General features: G+C 43.5%; 1 long non-coding RNA gene across 1 annotated transcript; it reads right to left on the minus strand.

The window, feature by feature from the left end:
• Nucleotides 1–16,764: 16,764 nt before the first annotated feature.
• On the minus strand, nt 16,765–18,331 carry LOC124256696. Its single transcript, XR_006893043.1, has 2 exons — nt 18,261–18,331; nt 16,765–17,532 (listed from the first exon to the last, which is right to left on the minus strand). It is a non-coding gene; the product is annotated as an uncharacterized LOC124256696 (long non-coding RNA).
• Nucleotides 18,332–24,818: the final 6,487 nt, after the last annotated feature.

Raw genomic sequence — 24,818 nt, forward strand, 5'->3', positions numbered from 1 at the left:
TGTTGTATAAGAGTCGTCTGCTCTAATACTAGTTTCGTCTCAACTACAAATATAGCTATCGCTCGTTTTCAACTAACCGTAAGGATAAACAATGTAGGAAGTAATTCCTTAGTCCATAAAAATAGTCACACACTGCAATATATCCCAATAAAACCTTACAGGCTATCTATGTTGACGTTTGTGAAAACAATAAATTTAAATTAAATGTACTTATGAACAGTCGCCCGAAGGCAGTGATACGGTTATGCGGTGCGCGACCGCCACCAAAGAATATGTTTGCGGTGGATCAACGCTGTTTGTGTGAAGTGAGATGAACAGAACTGAATAGTTCGCTGTTTACAATCATGCAACGTTACACGGTACATTATAGAAAATGCATTACGTACGTTTTGTTTGATCACACATGCTTTCATCCTAATAAAAGGGTTTGCAAATGAACAGAGGACAATATTCATGGGCGGATCCAGGAATTTTGAAAGGAGGGGTTTTGGGGTTTTGCCAACGCAAAACAAAAAATTTTCAATGTGATCCTAAGTAAAAGGGGTTCGAAATGAAGCCCCAGAGGACACTGATATTACTGGCCAGGCTGTCCAGTTAAATCTTCTTCACATGATCTTCAGATATTTTACACTAAAATTATGTACAGTATGGACACGTTTCTGCCTTTCACAACCCTTCGTTGGGGTAGCCCAGTGGTTAAAGCGTTCGCCCGCTCGACCCGGGTTCGATTCCCCACATGGGTACAATGTGTGAGGCCCATTTCTTTGTTCCTCGCCAGGATATTGCTGGAATATTGCTAAAAGCGGCGTAAAACTAAACTCACTCGCTCAAGTTCAAACGTATGTCGAACATGCATAGCGCGTAGTCCAATGTGTGGATATGCACACATTTTGTGACAGCACTACACAAATACGAGGGGAATGTGGTGAGCATATCTACACTGGTATCCTGAACACCGTGTTTACTCCACATCCCAACAACACACATATTCGGGCCGGTGATTCGTTGTAGGGGCCGGTGACAACTATTGTAATGATGTAACGGCTTGTTGTGGATACTGAGAGTGAGTGAGTGCGTGCGTGCGTGCGTGCGTGCGTGCGTGCGTGCGTGCCAGTTTCCCTTCAATACACATGCAGTGATTATTACACGAGCAAGTGTGTCATAGACTCAAATTAAAACTCGTGCAAATTATACAAAATTTCACACTCGTTTCGTATAAATCGTGTGACACTTGCGAGTGTAATCATTTCTGTATTATCCATTTTATCCATGTACAATTGTGCAGTAAAACACGGTAAGCAAGTGTGACGGCCCTCTTCATTCACGGCACGTTAATTGTGACGTCACAGACGACAAAATACAGAAACAATGGTTGCTAGGCAAAAGTGATATGTGCACATGTGAGTGAGTATAGTTTTACGCCGTTTTAGCAACATTCCAGCAATATCACGGCGGGGGAAACCAGAAATGGGCTTCAAACATTGTACCCATGTGGGGCGTGACGAGCGAACGCTTTAACCACTAGGCTACCTCAATCGGACAGAAGATGTCTTCGGGAGTCAGTAATTGTTTAAAGTAGTCGGGAACTTTAGACAGGTCATTGATAGGGCATGCGTAACATCAGCTGGCTAGATATGTCAAGAGCTGTTGACAGACGCTTGTAAATGTGTATACGTTAGACAAGGGTTGTATACACACGACCATAGCTGTATTATATCATATGGGAGATGCTTGTCATGAATAAATCAATAGCTCGATACATGAGTGAGTTTAGTTTTACGCAGCTCTCAGCAATATTCCAGCTATATGGCGGCGGTCTGTAAATAATCGTGTCTGGACCAGACAATCCAGTAATCAACAGCATGAGCAACGATATGCGCAGTTGGGATACGATGACGTGTCAACCAGGTCAGCGAGCCTGACAACCCGATCCCGTTAGTCGCCTCTTACGACAAGCATGGGTTACTGAAGATCAGTTCTAACCCGGATCTTCACGGGTTGCTGGATACATGAAGTTATGCAGAGATGTATACATAAGTTGTCAAGTAACGCTACATGGTATTCTACAGTGATTTCAGTATTCGCCCGTCACGCCAAAGACCGTGTTTGACTCCCGACTAAATTACGTTAAAGTCTTTAGTGGTATTCCCTGTAATGCTATTGCTGTCCAGATAGCATTCATCTTCTGTAATAAAGATATGAACCACTGCTGGCAACACACGTTTACACTGTGAATCAGTTCAGTTTGAGTCACGAAGTCTGGATAACACGAAGGGTTCGGTATACCCAGAGCATGAAATGATAACACCAGGAGCAGATGTGTTTCTGGAAACATTCCATGGATGAACGTTATATGTAAGTACACTACAGGCCATATACGCTTGGTCTCTGAATATATATAATGTTGATAGTAACCAAAAAAAACCATTTAAATTAAAACGGAGCCCCAGTCAGAAGGGAAATTCAGAACCTGGGGAAATCTAGACTTGCTTCATTTAGGATAGTCTGTCATACAAACCCTGCAGCAAGTATATCCAAGAAACCCACGCAAGTCTAGAAAATGTGGCAAGTCTAGATTTCCACAGCTTCAGGAAAATGAAAAAAATCTCAGGGCTCCTTTTCATTATGTTTTATTTGTTTTACTATGAGCTATTTTTTCTGAAAAATGTGTTCCTTTCAGATACTAGTTGTTAGTCTACATTTAGGGCTTTAGCATTGCAGGGAAGGCAAGGCAGTAGGGGAAATAATGTGGTTCAGGGACTGTGAGACAGACTACATTGCAGGGAAGGCTAGGCAGTAGGGGAAATAATGTGGTTCAGGGACTGTGAGACAGACTACATTGCAGGGAAGGTTAGGCAGTAGGGGAAATAATGTGGTTCAGGGACTGTGAGACAGACTACATTGCAGGGAAGGCCAGGCAGTAGGGGAAATAATGTGGTTCAGGGACTGTGAGACAGACTACATTGCAGGGAAGGCAAGGCAGTAGGGGAAATAATGTGGTTCAGGGACTGTGAGACAGACTACATTGCAGGGAAGGCTAGGCAGTAGGGGAAATAATGTGGTTCAGGGACTGTGAGACAGACTACATTGCAGGGAAGGCTCGGCAGTAGGTGAAATAATGTGGTTCAGGGACTGTGAGACAGACTACACAGCCCGGTAGAAAGCTTTAAGGGACCTTGGTCGAAGATACAAAGCGTGTGAATGTACTTTCATCTCATACCCGGGTTGAGATCCAACGTCTGTCAATCAAAACCGATTTACGGTGTCTAGTTACTGTCGTGCCTCTCACAACCCTGTGCCTGCTGTAGGCATGTGTAGTCGGCCTCATGTAGAACCTCGAGGTCAGTCTAAGAAATATCTATTGTAAACATATACGTCACGTAAAGTATGTTAAACCTGTTCCAATTCTACAAAGTTTTTTGAGCTTAACAAAAACACGCAGCCGTCGATAGTGGAATATCACGAACCTTGGTTTATCAGGTTTCTGAACACAAGCACCAAGGACTCTGTGTGGGGTAACGTTGAGAGGAAGTGTGTGGAACTTCGTGAGACTGTTGTTCACATTATCAGCGAGTGCTCCTTTTGAAGTCTGTATGCTGACTATTACCCTTGCTCCAAGGCTGTACTGAACGTTAAGCCAAAGGATATAGAGATCTATCCTTTTAAGAGACCCGTGAAGATCCGGGTTCTAACTGATCTTCAGTAACCACTGCTTGTTGTAAAAGGCGACTAACGGGATCGGGTGGTCAGGCTCTCTGACTTGGTTGACACGTCATCGTACCCCAAATGCGTAGATCGCTTATTTACAGATAGCCGTTATGTAGCTGGAATTGCTGAATGAAGTGTTAAACAACAAACCAACCAATCCTTTTAAGGGGAAAGTCAAGCTAAGTGGGCAGTAAAGTCTGTTCAAGAGACAATGTGTTGTTTTTATTTATGTTTTTTAAAGAAAATTTTAATTAAACTATTAATTATTACCTTAGAGACTTGTGCAAGTCTAGCTCACGATAGACAAGCACCATTTAGGCTGAGTGAGCGAGTATATGGCAAGCCGTTTTCACATTCACTATGAAATTAAAGATATCTTCAATTGTTTTAAAGATATCCGTTGTCTATTTAAACATATCAATAATGTTTTTAAAATATCGGTAAATAATCGAAGATATCTTTCATTATTGTCTGATATCTAAACAGAATTACTGATATCTCAAAATGTTATAGACATATCAAGAACATATTTCTTGATATATGTAAATGTGTTTGAAATATCAATAAAACAATTACGACCATAGTGAACATAAGTGTATTAGAAATTAATTCAAGGTTTTCTAAATTCCCTTCAAGATTTCTTGAAATAATTTACACATATCCACAAATGCATTACAGATATATTCAATTCCATCATAGATATCTTCAATTCTTGCTGTTACTGATATCTAAAAGATATCTTTATTTTCATTCAAGATATCCTTTAAACAATTTAAGATATCAGTATTTTTTAATGAATGTGAACACGGCTTGCCATACGAGTGAGAGAGTGAATCTGGTTTTACGCCGCTTTTAGCAATACTCTAGCAATATCGCGGCGGGGTACACCAGAAATTGGCTTCACACATTGTACCCATGTGGGGAATCGAACTCGGGCATTGGGCGTGACGAGCGAACGGTTTAACCACTAGGCTACCTCACCAACCCACTTGCCACACGAGTAGGCTTCAACAGCTTTTAAAAAGAATACAAAACGATGTGTTCGCTTTGTGTTATGCACAAGAGTTGAAACAATGTTTGAAAAAGTGCTAGCACATTACAAACACAGTGAAACGCAATACTGCTGTGTAAACATGGACGTCAAACTGGTAAAATATTGGGTCAGGTCACGAGATTGTGAGATTATCTATATTAACAGGAAAACTCACACCACCCATCCCAGAAGGGGAAACAAGCACCATATTTTAACCTTTCATTACCACGAGGAAGGGGATCGAATCCCCTATGAGTCTGTTTGCAGTGAAAACAAACCGATGAATTTCACTTTAAACAAAAAAGTAAATCGAATAAAGTGAAATGAAGATTGAGGATCCTCTTAATTCAATTTAGAATAAAAGTTGTTTAACAAACGACCAAACATTCAACTCGCTATTATTGGTTTGTATTACAAGGGAGTATGCACATTAAATGAAACACCGAGAACAAGTGGAGTTGATCTAAGTTAACGCTCATCACGTACCGCACGTGCGTTTGTTTCACGGTTCGAACTACTGCGCTTACCCCCTTATTATTAAAAGCGGCATGCAACTAAACTCTCTCACTCAAGCTCTTAACTGGGCTCATTTCTGGTGTCTCTCGCCGTGATATTGCTGGAACATTGCTAAAAGCGGCGTTAAACCATACTCACTGGAACTCACTCATAAAGTGGTCTTAGTCCAGAGCGAGGAAGGTATAGTCTGTTTGCAGTGAAAACGTACTGGTGAATTTCACTTTAAACCGAAAAGTAAATAAAATGAAATTAAGATTGCGAATCCTCATGGTTTTACGCACTCACTCACACACTCTTAACTGGATTTGTCGTAAAACTTAATCTCAAATGGATCAAACACTGGTAACTTGTGTAACAACCATGGCGAAGAAGGCAATATAAAAAACCCAACCAAACCCATACACCCACCCACCCCTGAAGAACGCGTGGTCATATTGTGTTCTGGCGTATTTCCATGAGCCGAGGTGTCGTTTTGCTACCAACCACTCTTCCAGGCTGGATAAAAAGGTTTAGAAAAAGCAAGGATATAGCCAAGAGCTACCTATATGAACATTCACTAACTGGTACCAGTGAATTGTGTCCTATAATCAGTTTCACATAATCCTTTACTGGTGCGGTGAGGCAGCCTAGTGATTAAAGCGATCGCTCGTCACATCGACTGACTGACTGACTGAGTTTGGTTTTACGCCACTTTTAGCAATATTCCAGCAACATCACGGCGGGGGACACCAGGAATGGGCTTCACACATTGTACCCATGTGGGGATTCGAACCCGGGTCTTCGGCGTGACGAGCCAACGCTTTAACCACTAGGCTACCCCACCGCCCCTCGTCACATCGAAGGCCCGGGTTCGATTCCCCACATGGGTACAATGTGTGAAGCCCTTTTTGTGGTGTCTCCTGCTGGAATATTTCTGAAAGCTGCGCAAAACCCCGCTGGATGAGATACCTGGGACTAGGCCTAATTACAAGACACATGCAGATATCATTGTCCAAGCCATTTCTTTTAAATGTTTCTGATTAATGGATGACAAGGAAGAAAATGTGACCATCGGATCCTGACAGGCAAGGGAAGCAGCTCCATCGAACGTGCTTCTTTGCTACGTAGTAGGTTATATATTATGGCTATATAATGCCATCTTGCTGGAGGAAAGCTCGAAGTGCTACAGACATTGACATAGACAGTTTCAGGACGAGTTTGGGATTCGAACCCACGATTAACTTATCCTGGTATGCGTTGGGATCGTGTTCCTCCCCATAACTAATGTACACGGTGTCATGTAACGTTTACCAAAATTATCAACAATAAACATTATTAGCAGTTAGTCAACATTTGGATCATGTTCCTCCCAATAACAAACGGTGTCAGGTAATGTTTTACCAAACTTGTCAATAATAAAAACAATTAGCAGTTAGTCAACATTTATCTTATTGATCAGCTGTCAGCTAAAACGATTTCGATGTAACCAAACGTAATTTGTCACCGATAAAGAATAAAACGAATTCGACAGTGTTTACAGACTACGACGAGTTTGAGTTGTTCAAGGTTTATTTTGGAGCGACAGATTAGGCGACACCGAGGATATCCCGGATATACGAGGCAAGCTGCCGTCCTACGCGTTTAGATATGAACTATGTAGGTCGCGTGTGGTTTTTGGAGGTCCTTAAGTCTATCACTGAGTGAGTGAGTGAGTTTAGTTTTACACCGCACTCATATTCCAGCTATATTTCGTCGGTCTGTAAATAATCGAATCTGGACCAGACAATCCAGTGATCAACAGCATGAACATCGATATGCGCAATTGGGAACCGATGACATGTGTCAACTAAGGCAGCGAGTCTGACCACCCGATCCCGTTAGTCGCCTCTTACGACAAGCATGGGTTACTGAAGATCAGTTCTAGCCATGATCTTCACGGGTATCCGACGGGAAATCCAATATGACTCATTTGAAGAGCCACTTCCCCAGATAACTGCCTTTAAATGCCAGTACATTTATATCGTATCCAGTACGGATATTGTATCCGCCGCCGTGATATTGTTGGAGTATTGCTAAAAGCGGCGTAAAACTAAATACAGTCACTCACACACGACGCATTGTGACAGGTAATCCCTTCGTGGTTTGGGTAGGGTAAGATTATATTCTCCCTGCGATAATAAGGTCAATAAACATGTATATCGTACTGAGTTTGAGATAGTGACAGCGTCCTTGTGTCTCGGATTGTACCTTGAACTTCACCCAGTCTGCCGATGAGGCAAACACGTGATAGCACTTCACAAGGGAGATAAGCTATCAGCTTTGATCGACCTGATCATCCGGCCCAATTCACCGTGTGGGCGGTGAGGCAGCCCAGTTGTTTAAACAAACCTTTGTCATGCTGAGGACCATGGTTCGACGTCAAAGGTATTCGCACGTTTCAAGTGATATGACAATGATATTGCTATTGTGACGGTGACATTGCTATTGTGACGGTGACATTGACATTGTGACGGTGACATTGCTATTGTGACGGTGACATTGACATTGTGACGGTGGCATTGCTATTGTGACGGTGACATTGACATTGTGACGGTGACATTGACATTATGACAGTGACATTGCTATTGTGGCGGTGTAAAACAATATTCATTCACAATCAAATTTCAAAATTATCTGCAGGCGAAGGCCACAGTTTTGTTGCTTACTCCAACAATATGACAATAAATGACTGTCTTCGGATTATTGTTTTCAAAAGTAATAATTTGATATTTAGAAATATATTTGAAAATGTGGATTATGGATAATGTGGACCTACATAAAGAACAAATTATTGTTCTACTCTTGCAATAGAAACTTTTTCCATCGGATTAATTCTATCGTATAAAAGCTGATTATCAACTTGTCGGAATATATTACATGTTCTTTTAACTATTCAGGGATGATAATAATATTTCGACTACTGGAAGTTGACTGTATGTCAAATGTGACAAAGAGTACAAACACAACACAAAACGTGTCTCTTATATGTCCTGGGACGGTGGGGTAGCCTAGTAGTTAAAGCGTCCGCTCGTCACGCTGAAGACCCGGGTTCGATTCCCCACATGGGTAAAATGTGTGAAGCCCATTTCTGGTGTCCCCCGTCGTGATATTGCTGGAATATTGCTAAAATAGGCGTACAACCACACTCACTCACTCACTCACTCACTCACTCACCCCTTAAACTAATCAAAGGTTCAAGAGGTATATTCAGCTTTGGAAGCGTGCACAATGTAAGCGCAGACTGTGCTTTCCGCATAACATATCTGGCTTTGACATCACACATGGCTATTTAAAAACTGTATATTAAAACAGAATGTTGTTTCTATAAGCATGACGTTTCCGTTACATATGTGCGTTGAGAAATACACAGCAGGGGTTGGTGAATTACACCACCAATTCCCTGTCTCCTGCACCACCAACTCGCTGTCTCCTACACCACCAACTCGCTGTCTCCTACACCACCAACTCGCTGTCTCTTGCACCACCAACTCCCTGTCTCCTGCACCACCAACTCCCTGTCTCCTGCACCACCAACTCCCTGTCTCCTGCACCACCAACTCGCTGTCTCCTGCACCACCAACTCGCTGTCTCCCCTGCACCACCAACTCGCTGTCTCTTGCACCACCACCTCCCACCACCGCTGCTGTCTCCTACCACCAACTCGCTGTCTCCTGCACCACCAACTCGCTGTCTCCTGCACCAACCTGTCTCCTGCACCACCAACTCTGTCTCCTACACCACCAACTCGCTGTCTCCTACACCACCAACTCGCTGTCTCCTGCACCACCAACTCGCTGTCTCCTGCACCACCAACTCCCTGTCTCCTACACCACCAACTCGCTGTCTCCTGCACCACCAACTCGCTGTCTCCTGCACCACCAACTCGCTGTCTCCTGCACCACCAACTCCCTGTCCAACTCGCTGTCTCCTGCACCACCAACTCGCTGTCTCTGCACCACCAACTCCCTGTCTCCTGCACCACCAACTCGCTGTCTCCTGCACCACCAACTCGCTGTCTCCTGCACCACCAACTCGCTGTCTCTTGCACCACCAACTCGCTGTCTCCTGCACCACCAACTCCCTGTCTCCTGCACCACCAACTCGCTGTCTCCTGCACCACCAACTCGCTGTCTCCTGCACCACCAACTCGCTGTCTCCTGCACCACCAACTCGCTGTCTCCTGCACCACCAACTCGCTGTCTCCTGCACCACCAACTCGCTGTCTCCTGCACCACCAACTCGCTGTCTCTTGCACCACCAACTCGCTGTCTCTTGCACCACCAACTCGCTGTCTCCTGCACCACCACCACCACCAACTCGCTGTCTCCTGCACCACCAACTCGCTGTCTCTTGCACCACCAACTCTCGCTGTCTCCTGCACCACCAACTCGCTGTCTCCTGCACCACCAACTCGCTGTCTCTTGCACCACCAACTCGCTGTCTCTGCACCACCAACTGTCTCCTACACCACCACCAACTCTGCTGTCTCCTGCACCACCAACTCGCTGTCTCCTGCACCACCAACTCGCTGTCTCCTGCACCACCAACTCGCTGTCTCTCTGCACCACCAACTCGCTGTCTCTGCACCACCAACTCGCTGTCTCCTGCACCACCAACTCGCTGTCTCCTGCACCACCAACTCTGCTGTCTTCCTGCACCACCAACTCGCTGTCTCCTGCACCACCAACTCGCTGTCTCCTGCACCACCAACTCGCTGTCTCTTGCACCACCAACTCGCTGTCTCTTGCACCACCAACTCTCTGTCTCCTGCACCACCAACTCGCTGTCTCCTGCACCACCAACTCGCTGTCTCCTGCACCACCAACTCGCTGTCTCCTGCACCACCAACTCGCTGCTGTCTCTCCTGCACCACCAACTCGCTGTCTCCTGCACCACCAACTCGCTGTCTCTTGCACCACCAACTCGCTGTCTCCTGCACCACCAACTCGCTGTCTCCTGCACCACCAACTCTGCTGTCTCTCTTGCACCACCAACTCGCTGTCTCCTGCACCACCACTCTCGCTGTCTCTGCACCACCAACTGCTGTCTCCTGCACCACCAACTGTCTCCTGCACCACCGCTCTGCTGTCTCCTGCACCACCAACTCGCTGTCTCCTGCACCACCAACTCGCTGTCTCCTGCACCACCAACTCGCTGTCTCCTGCACCACCAACTCGCTGTCTCCTGCACCACCAACTCGCTGTCTCCTGCACCACCAACTCGCTGTCTCCTGCACCACCAACTCGCTGTCTCCTGCACCACCAACTCTCTGTCTCCTGCACCACCAACTCGCTGTCTCCTGCACCACCAACTCGCTGTCTCCCTGCACCACCAACTCGCTGTCTCCTGCACCACCAACTCGCTGTCTCTGCACCACCAACTCGCCCTGTCTCCTGCACCACCAACTCGCTGTCTCCTGCACCACCACCACCACTCTCGCTGTCTCCTACACCACCAACTCTGCTGTCTCCTGCACCACCAACTCGCTGTCTCCTGCACCACCAACTCGCTGTCTCTTGCACCACCAACTCCTGTCTCTTGCACCACCAACTCCCTGTCTCCTGCACCACCAACTCGCTGTCTCCTGCACCACCACCCCTGCACCACCAACTCGCTGTCTCCTGCACCACCAACTCGCTGTCTCCTGCACCACCAACTCGCTGTCTCCTGCACCACCAACTCGCTGTCTCTTGCACCACCAACTCGCTGTCTCCTACACCACCAACTCGCTGTCTCCTGCACCACCAACTCGCTGTCTCCTACACCACCAACTCGCTGTCTCCTGCACCACCAACTCGCTGTCTCCTGCACCACCAACTCGCTGTCTCTTGCACCACCAACTCGCTGTCTCTTGCACACCACCAACTCGCTGTCTCTTGCACCACCAACTCTGCTGTCTCCTGTCACCACCAACTCTGTTTCTGTCTCTGTCTGCACACCACCAACTCGCTGTCTCCTACACCACCAACTCGCTGTCTCCTGCACCACCAACTCCCTGTCTCCTGCACCACCAACTCGCTGTCTCCTGCACCACCAACTGCACCACCAACTCGCTGTCTCCTACACCACCAACTCTCTGTCTCCTGCACCACCAACTCTCTGTCTCCTGCACCACCAACTCTCTGTCTCCTACACCACCAACTCGCTGTCTCCTACACCACCAACTCGCTGTCTCCTGCACCACCAACTCGCTGTCTCCTGCACCACCAACTCGCTGTCTCCTGCACCACCAACTCCCTGTCTCCTGCACCACCAACTCCCTGTCTCCTGCACCACCAACTCCCTGTCTCCTGCACCACCAACTCGCTGTCTCCTGCACCCCACTACCCTTCATATTATCAAGGGTGGATTTACTCATGTTTCAGAAAGTACGTAGGACATGTGGAATGACTATTGTGTTGATTCAAATGCTCAGAGGGTGCGCCTTAAGTTACTCAACCTAATAAATGAATGATGTTCAAATTATGTCAGATTAGATATATCAACTGTGTATATCAATATCCCTCACGAAAAATACTAAAGTAAAATGAACCCTCTTATCTATGAATCAAATGAATGTGAAATCTCACGTGACAATAACTGACAACAATATTGTGAAATGCTTGACTTCCTAACAGATGAAATCTTTGAGAAATCTAAGGGCTGAGTGTTCAGACAATAAGAAGGTATCCCTGTGAGTTGGCCAGGAGGCTGAGGTTAAGCTTCATCTACTTGCGGGCGGTGGGGTAGCCTAGTTGTTAAACAGTTCGCCGAAGGTCGGGGTTCGATTCCCTACATGAGAACAATGTTTGAAGCCCATTTCTGGTGTCCCCCGCCGTGATATTGCTGGAATATTGCTAAAAGTGGTGTAAAACCATACTTTCTCACTCGTTTACTTGCACGAGTAATCGAATACGACGCAATAATGGTCACATGAGACGGTTCCTTTCCGCTGAATTTGTTGTCCTGGAAAAGACATAGAGGGGCGGGTGAAACTTCGTCGTCTCCTTTATTTAGATCTGTGCATAACAATGCGTAATGTGTAAAGAATGTACAGAATATACGTATGCAAAGCGGGGTCTCTTAAACGTTTAAACAATTAACCTTCCAGTTCTGTCAAGTCATATTCAGTCATCGCAAGCACTGATGTCCACATTACACAACCTTTGAGAATTCAGAATGCTCTTTCTGCGATATATTGGAGCTTGCTACGAGTCTCGCTCACAAGTTATTAGTAGGGTTACAATATAATATCTGAGGCCTTTGGAAGGCTTCGAATCGTTTTATCGTAACAAGTGGAGGGTATACCATCAGTGGTGAAAATGTCTAAAATATTACAACGGCGAAGGTCGCTGCTTGTAACAATACGTTCATGTCCACCTCGAGTGATATAGCTACACTCACTCACTCACTCACTCACTCACTCACTCTGACGCTCGCCCAGAAATACTCCATAACCCCCGCACCCCACAAACTCACTCATGAACCTGTGCATCAATGCCCCCCTCCAGGTTACACATATGAACCCATACCTTCTTAACAACTCAACCATCATTGGTCCATCGACCAATCTGCTATTTACCGACTATGCGGGTTAGAAATGGTCTCCAGCAGCTCATGCTTGTCGTACGAGGCGAATAACGGGAGGTCAGACTCGCTGACTTGGTTGACACATGTCATCGTATCCATGCGTAGATCGATGCTCATGCTGTTGATCACTGGATTGTCTATTTACAGGCCGCTAGCTGGAATATTGCTGAATGGGGCGTTAAACAACAATTAAACAAACTAAACATTCATTTACATATCTAAAAATACACTCACTCGCTTGATCACAGATCACTAATTATCACAGACTTTGATGCAATCACTCAGTGAAATACACACACGCACACGCACACGCACGCACACACGCACACACCCAGAGCAACTGGTTCACATCCCTTGCCTCGTTGCGACATTGATGGAGAGCACTCACTCACCTAGCAACGCTTGTCTCAATATGAGGCATATATAAGCAATATAAAGCATATATAGACAATATAAAGCCATATAAAGCATATTTAAGCAAATTTAAGCAATATGAATCATATATAAGCAATAAAAAAGCATATATACACATTCTAATGATGGTTGTCACCCCCTCCCCATCCCAACCCCCACACCCCCACTCCCTCTCCAATAAAAAAAATTGAAGGGAGTGACAACCATTATTGGCATGAGTATATAAACAATATAAAGCCATACAAAGTATATTTAAGCAACATGATGTATATATAAGCAATATAAAAGCATATATAAGCAATATAAAACATATATAAGCTCCTTTTGAGTACCCACTCGGCTTAAGCTCAAGACAATTAAACCTATTGTACTAGGAGTATAGAATCGGAGGCTCGTCTGAAATCCAATAACTCGTTCATGAGAAAACAACAAAACATCGTTCTAGTTTTCCGTCCCGTGTTTTTCCTTGTAGTACATGTGTATTTTACTGATAAACTGACTGATTTCAGCCAGGGTCACTACCTGAGTTAGTGATTAGACCAAACATTCAACCAGGCTGGTCAGGGCTACTCCAGCGGAGAGAGGCTCAAGACCTGGAGAAACACAGGTGAGTCTTGGGACCCGCTCATGGTCATTCGGGACCCACTACGTAATGAAGGTTTTCGGGATAAATTTGTGTAAGAAACAGGATATAAAGGTTGAACTGAAGACGTATTTTCTTTTCATAACCCATCAGATATCGAGCTTGTCCAGCCAAAATGAACCCTATTGGTAAATGGTGAATGCATTTTTCATGTTTCTCTGGAGCAAAGTAAAGTAAATAAATATTCCCATTTAGTGTCATCGTGTCCGTTTACTACTGGTTGATGTTTTACATATTTGGGAAAATGGAAACTCAAATATGATTCGACTGATGCAGATTTACATTTTGACTGAAATAACTAATTCCGTTAAAGCGTAAAATATGTTTACTTGTGGAAATATATTTCCAATATTCTTTGTGGTAGTTCATATTACCTCATTGTTTCTGTGGACATGTTTCAAACAACTAAAGTGACCTTGGCTTCCAATTTTCTTCACGAAGGAACACAGTATACCAAATATTTGTACAAAAGGTAAAATGGACATTTAAATTCTGGTAACCGTGACTTTAGGCAAATATTTATATTTTACTGAACTTGTAGTTGTCCAAACAATGTGTCAGTTCTAAAAAAACATTAAATGCATTTAAAAGTTGCATTAATGCATTTAAACGAGACCAAGAAACACCTCGATCGCTTTCCTCGTGTGTTTGTGTACACATTGCGTCAATCAATGGAAATCCTTTGGATGAAGTACAAGAGCTTCAGAACATTTGCAGACACAGTGTTATGCTTTCTATAACGTGGCTGAGTGGCACATCAGAGTACGAAAAATGTCAATATAAACGTGAATATAAATACCGACATACATAAACAGAAGATACAGTTTAGTTAAAACCACAGTTATAGTATGTCCATTAAACCATTTCCAGTTATTAATTATACAATTAATGAAATATGATAAATGCAACTTCAATTTGCCTTTCAGATGCAAGAATGAGGGTCATCCAACAGGTCGCATTTGTCTTGGTTTGGCTGTGTGCCCGGATGTGTGATGGAGCCTCGCTTTCGTCGGGAGGGCCTAATGGCAACCACGCAGCAAGCAGACCTCACGACACGGTGTTTTTGTTGCAGTTTTTTCCACATTTGCTGAGAGAGAGCAACGACCCTGCGACAGGCAAACGCGATATTACCACAGCCTTCTGTCAGACAAGCGAGTGTGTGAAGCTTATGGAAGCGTACAAAGCTCAACACCTCAACAACGACGGAGGGCTGTTCTCTGGAAGATGGGGGTAGATGGCACTTTATCTGTCACCTGAATAAATTATCTGACTCCAAGGCAAGGAAATGACTTGTCCTAACTATTGCCTACGCTTCGAAGAATCGATATTGGAACTGAGTGTATACTATTACCCTTATGTAAGTTTTGAAAGTGTCTCATGTTTTCTCGGAATCAATGTGAATACACGGTGAAAATGGACCATTGTACGTGATTCATAATGTATTAGTGAGTATCTGGCAGTTCTGACAGTGCAGGTAGCGGAATCACTCGACATTCCTCGAGTGAAAAGTGCCGGACACCAACCACATGAATCCGTCGGCCTCGTGCCATGTTAATGTTGTAATACATCGCCATTTGTAATAATGTGACCCCTACTTACGTTAACTGAAATACATGTCACCATTCATTGTCCTTTGTACGACTGTCTGCAACAGTTCCTCGGAGCAACCACCGAGCATAAAGAAACCAAGACAAAACTATTCTTCCCTTGCAAAGAAAATTGGTTCGAAACAAGGAAGCTGCACAACAGCCACTTATTCGTAAACATAGAAAGTCAGTACAAAGGATACCCAATCTTCACTATCCTCAGAAACAATTTCCGCTTGGTGCAAAGGGTGAAATAGCTATGAAAACAAGAATGAATGACTGCATATCAGTGATGACACCAGGTGTTCGCGAACAGTTTGCATATGTCTTGATCTACCGGTAGCACCCACCATTCTGATATTTGCCTAAAGATGGAAGTATGTTTTGCCTGCTGCTACACGGAAGTACTCTTACCATATGGCGACGCCGTGTAAACAAACCAGACAATCAAGTGATCGAGGGACCGGAAAATCCAGTTAGATAATTTGAATTACGACTGCTGTGTAGATGTACAGAGACTCCGATGTTGATGTGTGTGTGTAAAGAAAATATAACGTTATGGAAATATATAGATTAGTTTTACAACACATTGGTGTCAGTTTTAATGTATCAGACAATACATTTCTTTTGTAGCTGACTCAGATTAACTTAAACAAGTGAACTTTAAATAAGCTACTGGGCTAATCATGAATCTCGTGGACTTCAGCTCACCAGCAGAAATATCATCCCAGCTGAATGAACGATGACAAAAGCATTTACAAACGTTATCAGAACCATACTAAGCTTAAACAGTCGCCGTACATCTGCTGACGTAAGGTCCATATCCACATTCATGGATACCCACAACATCCACACTATATCCATCAGCACCTTATCACTATGTCTTGTATATTTTATATTTATCTTCCATCAAACATGAACGCATACTTTTTATTGCCTGGCAGTTAAAAACAATTCTGTTTCAAACAAGAATTGTGTCTTTTAAGACTGATTGGTTGGTTAGTTGTTTAACGCCCCACTCAGCACTATTCCAGCTATATAGCAGCGGTCAGTAATTCGAGTCTGGACCGGACAATCCAGTGATTAACAGCATGAGCATCGATCTGCGCGATCGGGATACGATGACATGTGTCAACCAAGTCAGCGAGCCTGACTACCGTAAGTCGCCTTTTACGACAAGGTTGTTGAAGACCAGTTCTAACCAGGATCTTCACGGGTAGTGTCTTTTCAAGAACATCGGTCAATAGCAAATCTATGTATACAACAAACAGCGCGTATAAGGCGAGGTTTTATATTTTCTTTTGGGATTATTCATGACATAAAACATGGACAAAGGCATTTGTATGTTGTGTCGTGTGTAGTTTTCACCTCTGTTTTCCTATGAGATGTTTGAAAGTCAGTGACTGGTTTCCTATAGAGGTATACTGTTCATATCAACAGCAAAATCTTCTATTAATAGGTACAGTTGGTGATGCGACTACTTTGTTCTGAAAATCAGGATGCCACAGCCATTGGTCCCAGTTGTGCGTTGTCCAGAAAACGTTTTGGAAAAAACAGTAGATAACTCTGATATACACTGCTTGGTGGTTGTAATTACAAGGAACACGGGAACAATGGTAGAGCACAATGGGTTGCAGTAGGACAGCATTAGACATAACTCACTGATACACACCTTCTAGGGGTTATAACGACAATCACAAGGAAAGGGATAAAGAATCCTTTAGTACTGAATTACTTTCCCCAGCGACCAGAAGTAGATCCAGATCCTCCATGAAGGCGCAGCCATTCATCATACTGCCCCATCAACTTGAAACATTCCTCCGTCTGGCAGAAGGCGGTCACGGTCCTACGTCGTCTGTTTTCAAGGTTTCCGAAGTGTTTTGTGTCGAGTTGATGTCGCATTGGCATCAGGACTGTCCTGATGGACCTCCTCGGTACCTCCGACAGCCGCGCGGCCTGTGTCTCTTCTTCCGGTACAGTAACGCCATCTGTCGACGTGGAACACAACAGGAGCGTGACAGCTAGGACCAACGTTAACTTCATGTCTGAAAAGATGGAAACGTGCATTACAATCACACATTTAATTTAGAGAGAGAGAGAGAGAGAGAGAGAGAGAGAGAGAGACAGAGAGAGACAGAGAGAGAGAGAGAGAGAGAGAGAGAGAGAGAGAGAGAGAGAGAGAGAGAGAGAGAGTGTGTGTGTGTGTGTGTGTGTGTGTGATGTCATGGGATGACTGCACCTTTCAACAGAAGATCACTGTGTTATCACTTAATAATAATATTGGATATGTGGATCACTTAAATAAACCAAATATAATCCGGAACACTATCTACTTCGAACGGCGTCTGACGCAGCGAACCTGAATTTTCACCTCTTGGCATAACGGAAACCTATGGTCTGGGGTTCGAATCCCCATTTGTCTTCGTGTTTCTAAATTTTGTCAGCGCGATACTGTGCTTCACCAAAGCTGGAAACGTCGAAAGATTCATCACTTCCTCCTACATCTAGGGGCTGTGGCTGGTTGAGTGAAAAAAGCGGTCGTTCGTCACGTCGAAGACCCGGGTTCCATTGCGCACTTGGGTACAATGTTTGTACCCATATCTGGCGTCTCCTGTCGTGATATTGCTGGAATGTTTGACGGGCTTTTGTACATATTACTGACGTATAACGTACCAAGTGTTCTGTGGAATCTCAGTGTTTAAACAGTATTATTTAGAACGTAAATATGTACATGTATTTGAAATTTGATACAACATAACGTTTTCGTACGTACCTCTATAGCAATATTCTGCTCTTCCGATCCGTCAATATCTTAAAACAATGTGGGACAGTACCGTGTCTGTGTGTAACAACATATCTGAACATGGGGCGTGTCTGCACTTCATTTCAAGGGTTTATTCGATTGTGAGTTGACAATAACATTAACCTTTGTCTCTACACACACAGACCTGTCACCGCCCACACGCTCTGCCGTTCTCTAAGAGGTAGGTACGTCACGTGACGTTTACAAATGCCGGACACATTCCGCCGTCGTTTACGTCCTCCGCTGCACAGGCTCCTCAAGGATGATTTAGGGTGAATAGCCTTTTGTCTCCAATCTTTACTTTATTAATTCCACAAATAACATTGATGAAGTCGTTTCTCAAGCTGTATTTGTCGAGGCTATTTATTACAATCGAATTGAGATATAAGGCACTCCGTTATCGAGGATGGTGTGAAACACCGTTCGACATAATCTCCGGCCCGGATTGACAGACACCCATTTGACAGACACCCAATTGACAGACACTGAAGTAGAAGGTTAATTTGGGTAACACCTACGGGTATAATGGAACAGTCCACTGTCTAGTGAGTAGAGCAGGGTGAGCCTGAAACAGGTTCGTTACCGAGAAGTTTGATTGTGGGTAAATAGAACTATGAAAAAAAAAATCAGATTCGGGTTTCGAATCCCGAATCTGAAAAAAAATTCTGATTTGGGATTCGAATCCCCAATCCCCAATCCCGAATCCGTTTCTAACTTCATGTTGCTCCCAATAATAGCATATGTGCAAAAGAAGTTAACTGAGAAAACGTTTTGTTGGAGAGATTAGATATGTACATATTTGAAAACATTCTGATTTGCAGTAAATGAGACACCTGCATTGCCATTTAAGATACGATCAGTGTTCTAAATTTAACAATACTTTCTAAAGATTGTAACAGTTTATGTCTTTGAGTAGTATACAATGGACATTCAAGGAAGTAATTAAAAACATTCTCACATCCATGGCCACATTCACATGATGCGTCATATTTTAAGTACATATTCTAAATATATCGGGGCGGTGGGGTAGCCTTGTGGTTAAGGCGTTGGCTCGTCACGCCAAAGACCCGGGTTCGATTCCACACATGGGTACAATGTGTTAAGCCCATTTCTGGTGTCCCCCGCCGTGATATTGCTGGAATATTGCTAAAAGCGGCTTAAAACCAAACTCACTCACTCACTCTAAATATATCTTAATTAAGTGCACTCGTCATATATCTTAATACTGTGTGCAAAACATATAACTTCTTTATTCCATATGAATAATATTTAGGTTCACATTTGTCTTTATTTGATTTATATGATACAACAGCGTCGCAATTTCTAATAGCTAAGCTAATGTTTTCAATATGATGATGCCGACTCCCGTTAGACTAGAAGGTTAAACCGAAATGTTTATGAAAATAAACTGTTTTATATTGCAGCAATAAAAATTCAAATTACTGTCTTTTCGTCCATCTTTAAAAATAAATAATATAGCCTCAGTTTGTTCCTGTGTGTTTATTTGGACTATTCCATTGCAATATGTAGGTAACAGATAGTAGATGTTACTACCGTAAATGTTGTTGTTTTAAGGTGTCTGCGAACTTGCTCTCTGCGTAGTGGGAGGACACCGTATCGGGCCGGCAGTTTCATATGTTTGCAGGCCCTTGTGGCCTTCAGTAAATTATCTGTCAATGTTTTTTCAGCTGGAATCTTTCACATATTGTTTTTCTTTATTAACGTTCGGAAATCATTCATCATGTTACGATACTTCCAGTTTCACTTTCTGGTATTTCAGCGCTTTGAGCGTATTGATGTCAACACCAGTCTTTAACAAATAAAAACTTCTATCAGCGCCATTGGCTTCGCTAATCGAAACAGTGTGAAACAGTGGAGTCTATTTTTTGTTGTTGTCTTCTTTAAAACAAAATGGGCCTGCAGATTTCATTCAGGGCCTGTAGATTTTAAGGCCTACAGGCTGCAGCAGGTCCCGATGGCCAACTGGCAAATTAAAGCATTGACATCTCGTGGGTAATGTACGGTTATAAAGTATTTATTAGCATTACACGCGTGTTTCCCTTCGATGTTCATTAATGTTTGTTTTTTTTAACAAAAGAGGTAATATGTTCGACAGCTTGATTCCTGAGGGTTTCTGGCACGTCCTTCCTGACCCACAACGAAGCACACATGTGGTCTCACCTTAGAATGTGAGTTCATAATTGATGTTGTTCGCCCAGCAGAAAATGGGTACCCGGTGGGATAAGTCAACCTGACTATTAACCTTCAAGCGCCTCACAGGCAGCATGGGTTGTCCGGGGTAGTAATGTCCATCATGTTGTATGCGCTTACAGCATGTCCCTGCGGCGGGGAGTTCAGCACTATATATATATTATTATTATTATCAGGATAGATTTATAGATTTCTATACCATTGTCACGCTTGCTTGTTTAAGTTATCATCCATTACGTGTCCTACCATTGTTGTTACTCACCAACTTCTAAAATGCCGATTAATCAGAAAACCTTATAGTTGCGATATTCAGGTAAAGCTCGACAGTACATATACTGAGAGAAACAAATATAGGAACACAGGAAAATTCAAGCGTTCCTTTAATATTTTCCAGTTTTCATCACCAGCTTTGATTAGAGCAGTGGGAGGAAATCAGAGAATAAATAAAGGAACACTGCCATGAAGTGGTGTTCCCTTATTTGTTTCCCTCAGTATATATTCAGGACGCGTCTTTTATTGTCTATAGGCCACAGGTCCGTAAACAACATATATACAAATTTTACATACATTTACACATGTATACAATAACAAAGGTTGAGTTTATAACACATAGTTATAATGATATATTCCTTTCACAATTCGTTGCTGATGTTCTTATTTCTGAAACAGTTTCTGCTTTAGAGACAAACTTGTGTCTCTGAAATATATTTCTCTTAATTATCTGTATTCTATTAAATCACACAGAACAAAACACGTTTTAGCACATAAGCACTAACTGGAGAGAAGTGAAACGTGGTAATACCGAGGCACTCTGTTGCAATGCATTTCATGTTGTAAATACTTGGTTTCATAATATACACTCTTCAAAAAAGGAAACGAGTTCTGACCGAAATATCGCCGTTTGGACGTTTGGAAGCAGTCTGCTGCTGCGAGACACTACAACGTCCACCACAGCACCATATCTCGATTATGGCATCAATATACCCGATACCCGATGGACCCAAGATCGTCCGAGAAGTGGAAGACAAAGAGTGACCACTCATCCGATTCATCCGTGTGTTTCACCCATGTCACCGGGTTGCTACAGAAACGGGCACTGTGTCTGGTCTTCGAACGATTTCCTACCAAACCATCAGAAATCGTCTGAGAGAAGTGGGAATTCGAGCATATCGACCAAACGTTGGACCTGTCCTGACACGACTACACCGACAACGACATGTCAAATGGTACATGTCAACAGGGTACAGACATGGAACCCCCGTGAACTGACGACGCGTTTGGTTCAGCGATGAATCGTGTTTCCTCCTGCAACGACGGGATGGGAGACAACGTGTCCATCGACGTCGGCACGGACGTTGTGCGCCGAATTGCGTTCGACAGGTGGATAGATTTGGTATAGAAAGCGTCATGGTGTGGCAAGCCATGTCTTACTCTTAGATCAGAGCTAGTGGAGGTTCAAGACAATCTTACAGCAAATCGCTACACCGGCTAAATCCTGTGACCTCACCTCCTCCCACATTTTAACCACCAGAGGGAGCTCAGTGTTTCAACACGACAACGCTCGACCCCACACAGCTCGTATAACAGGGGCCTAGCCAATACAAACGCCAATACATTTACATGGCCTTTCAAACCGTCTGATCTGAACCCAACCGAGCATCTATAGGACGAACTTGATCGACGCGTCCGTAAACGTCACCATCGTCCTTAGACACTTACAGAATTTGTGTCCGCACACGTGCAGTGAGTGACTTGAATTAATGCTGACAATAACAACAATAGATATGTTCATCCGTGTGTCGAATTTCCTATGTTCAAGCTTACTCGACTTATGTACAAGTTGATACATTTCCTTATTTTTGGCCTGTGCGGGTTTTTTTTTGAAAAGTGTAAATTCTTGGTTTCATGTTATAATCACTTGGTTTAATGTTATAAATTCTTAGTGTTTCATGATATAGATACTTGGTTTTTCATGTTACAGATATCATCTTAAAATACGTGGTGTTTCATGTTACATACACTTGCTGTTTCGTGATATGAATTCTTGGTGTTTCATGTTACATACACTTGCTGTTTCGTGATATAAATACTTGGTGTTTCATGTTACATACACTTGGTGTTTCGTGATATAGATACTTGGTGTTTCATGCTACATACACTTGGTGTTTCGTGATATAAATATACTATTCCAAAAAAGAAACGCATAACCCAGAAATCTGTGGTGAAAATGATGTTGTATTTTGAAACATGTATAACTCGTCGACAAATAGAGTTTAGTACATGAATTTTTATATCAGCTTAGAAGAACGTAATATCTATACAACCAAGTGGATAATTTTAGTTAACGGAGACGTTGAGCGCGATGGCGACGACGTAGCACGGTCCTGACGTCGGGTCTCCTGGCTCTCAGTCCAATCTCTCTCAACCTGTTCCGTACCGTTTGACCGGATATCCTCCGAAGTCCAGGCACTCTGGTTGCTGTGCTCTCACTCTTGGCAGTACGACCACGCAAATGTAGTACCCCGATGTACCGATCTTGGGCTGCAGTGGTAACTCGTTGTCTGCCTTCATGGGGACGGTCATTTGTTATACCTTTTTGGCTGTAACGAGCTGCAAGCAGTGATATCGTGCTCAGACTAACATTCAGACGTCTGGCAACAGAAGCTTGATAATCTCCAGCGCGCATTCTTTCAATGGCGATGTTCCATGTCGCAGCGTCAAGACGTGGCGTAGTGATTTGACCTTGAAACGTCTTCAAAACGAATGTCGATTTCCGAAAGTAATCTGGATTTTTATAGCCAGACAGTGCATGCTCTTTGCTGCACAATTTCAACTGGAAGGTGATTAATGTTGCGTAGTGGCGATGCCTTTTAATCTCATCAAAATCAACATTTTCAGGTAAAGTCGATTTTTGACTTGTACTATTGGGTAAAATCATGTTATCAACACTTTTGTTACATATTTTGACGATTATTTGACCACAATAGGTAACTGATAGATTTATAAAAATACAAAATGCCTATGCGTTTCTTTTTGGGGGATCAACTTACGAGTTTCTATTTTTGTGCCAGTTGTATATTTTGGCTCTGAAATATTGGGGTAGGGAACTATAACAAATTTGGAATTAGAACAGATAATGGCCTGTAAGAGGCGTGTAGACTTTCTGTTCCAAGTAAAGAACTAAGGTGGCAGCAGTGTCTTGGCATAGCAGTAACACAGTATGGGACGCTTCACAAAGAAGATAACCGAATATGGCGAGATAGCGTAATTAATATGGTAGTTTGTTTCCATTTCTGTGACTTCCAATTCATCCAAATTTATCCCCACAATACGACATCGATTCCTTCTGATTAATTATTCTTATGTGATTAAATCACTGCCTATTCATGAATATATCATTGATAATGTTGAATATGTATCGGTACCATTTTGTCTTACATTAAAAGTAGCCTAGTGGTTAAAGCGTTCACTCGTCACGTCGAAGACACGGGTTCGATTCCCCACATGGGTACAATGTGTGAAGCCCATTTCTGGTGTCCCCTGATTTATAGGGGCTGGAATAGACGAATATCCGCCATTTTGATTTTATGACGTCATCACCACCTGTGTGACCTCATTAGGCATAGCCTAGAAGCATGACCTCACAATGCCCTTGGAGAACACAAATCCGCCATGTTGGTGACCTAACTGAACAGATGGCTGACACCGCGACCGTGGGTAAGCGGATGGGGGCAATGACCTTGTAGGTATTTTTAGACTCGAGTGGGCAATATAAGGCCCCCGAATAGTCCCCATGTCATTCAGACTTCAGTCGCCAGAGAGAACGCACGCATGCTCTTGACTCTACTGGTTCTGGTAGCCGTTTACCTCCAAGATAGAAAATGGAAGCCGCTCACCGTAATATCCTAAGGAAGAATCATTCCGGACTAGTGAAAGCTATACAGCGTGTAGAAGAGGTGGTCGACAAACTGGTACAGTTTGAAGTCCTTACCATCTTCAAGAAGGCAGAGATTATCGAAAAAAACACAAACCTCCTTTGACCGGGTCAGAGCTTTATAATAGATACCCTTCCCCAGCGAGGACCCCAAGCTTACAACCTCTTCTGCAAACTGGAGGAATGTGGAAAGATACAAGCCATGACATTGCTGGGACTAGAGACAGACAAGACAGAGTATCCTCATGGTGATGATGATCTAGGTGGGTACCTATGTATGGACAGTATCCCTCTCAAACCTCAAACACGGTTCCAAGAACGGCTGAATTCCTTTCAGTCTTGGCCTGTGCAGATGAAACAGAGTCCTAGTCAAATGGCCCGGG

The sequence above is a fragment of the Haliotis rubra genome, unplaced genomic scaffold, assembly GCF_003918875.1.
Source record: "Haliotis rubra isolate DU_JTF1 unplaced genomic scaffold, ASM391887v1 Scf635, whole genome shotgun sequence".
NCBI classification, from domain to species: Eukaryota; Metazoa; Mollusca; class Gastropoda; order Lepetellida; family Haliotidae; genus Haliotis; species Haliotis rubra.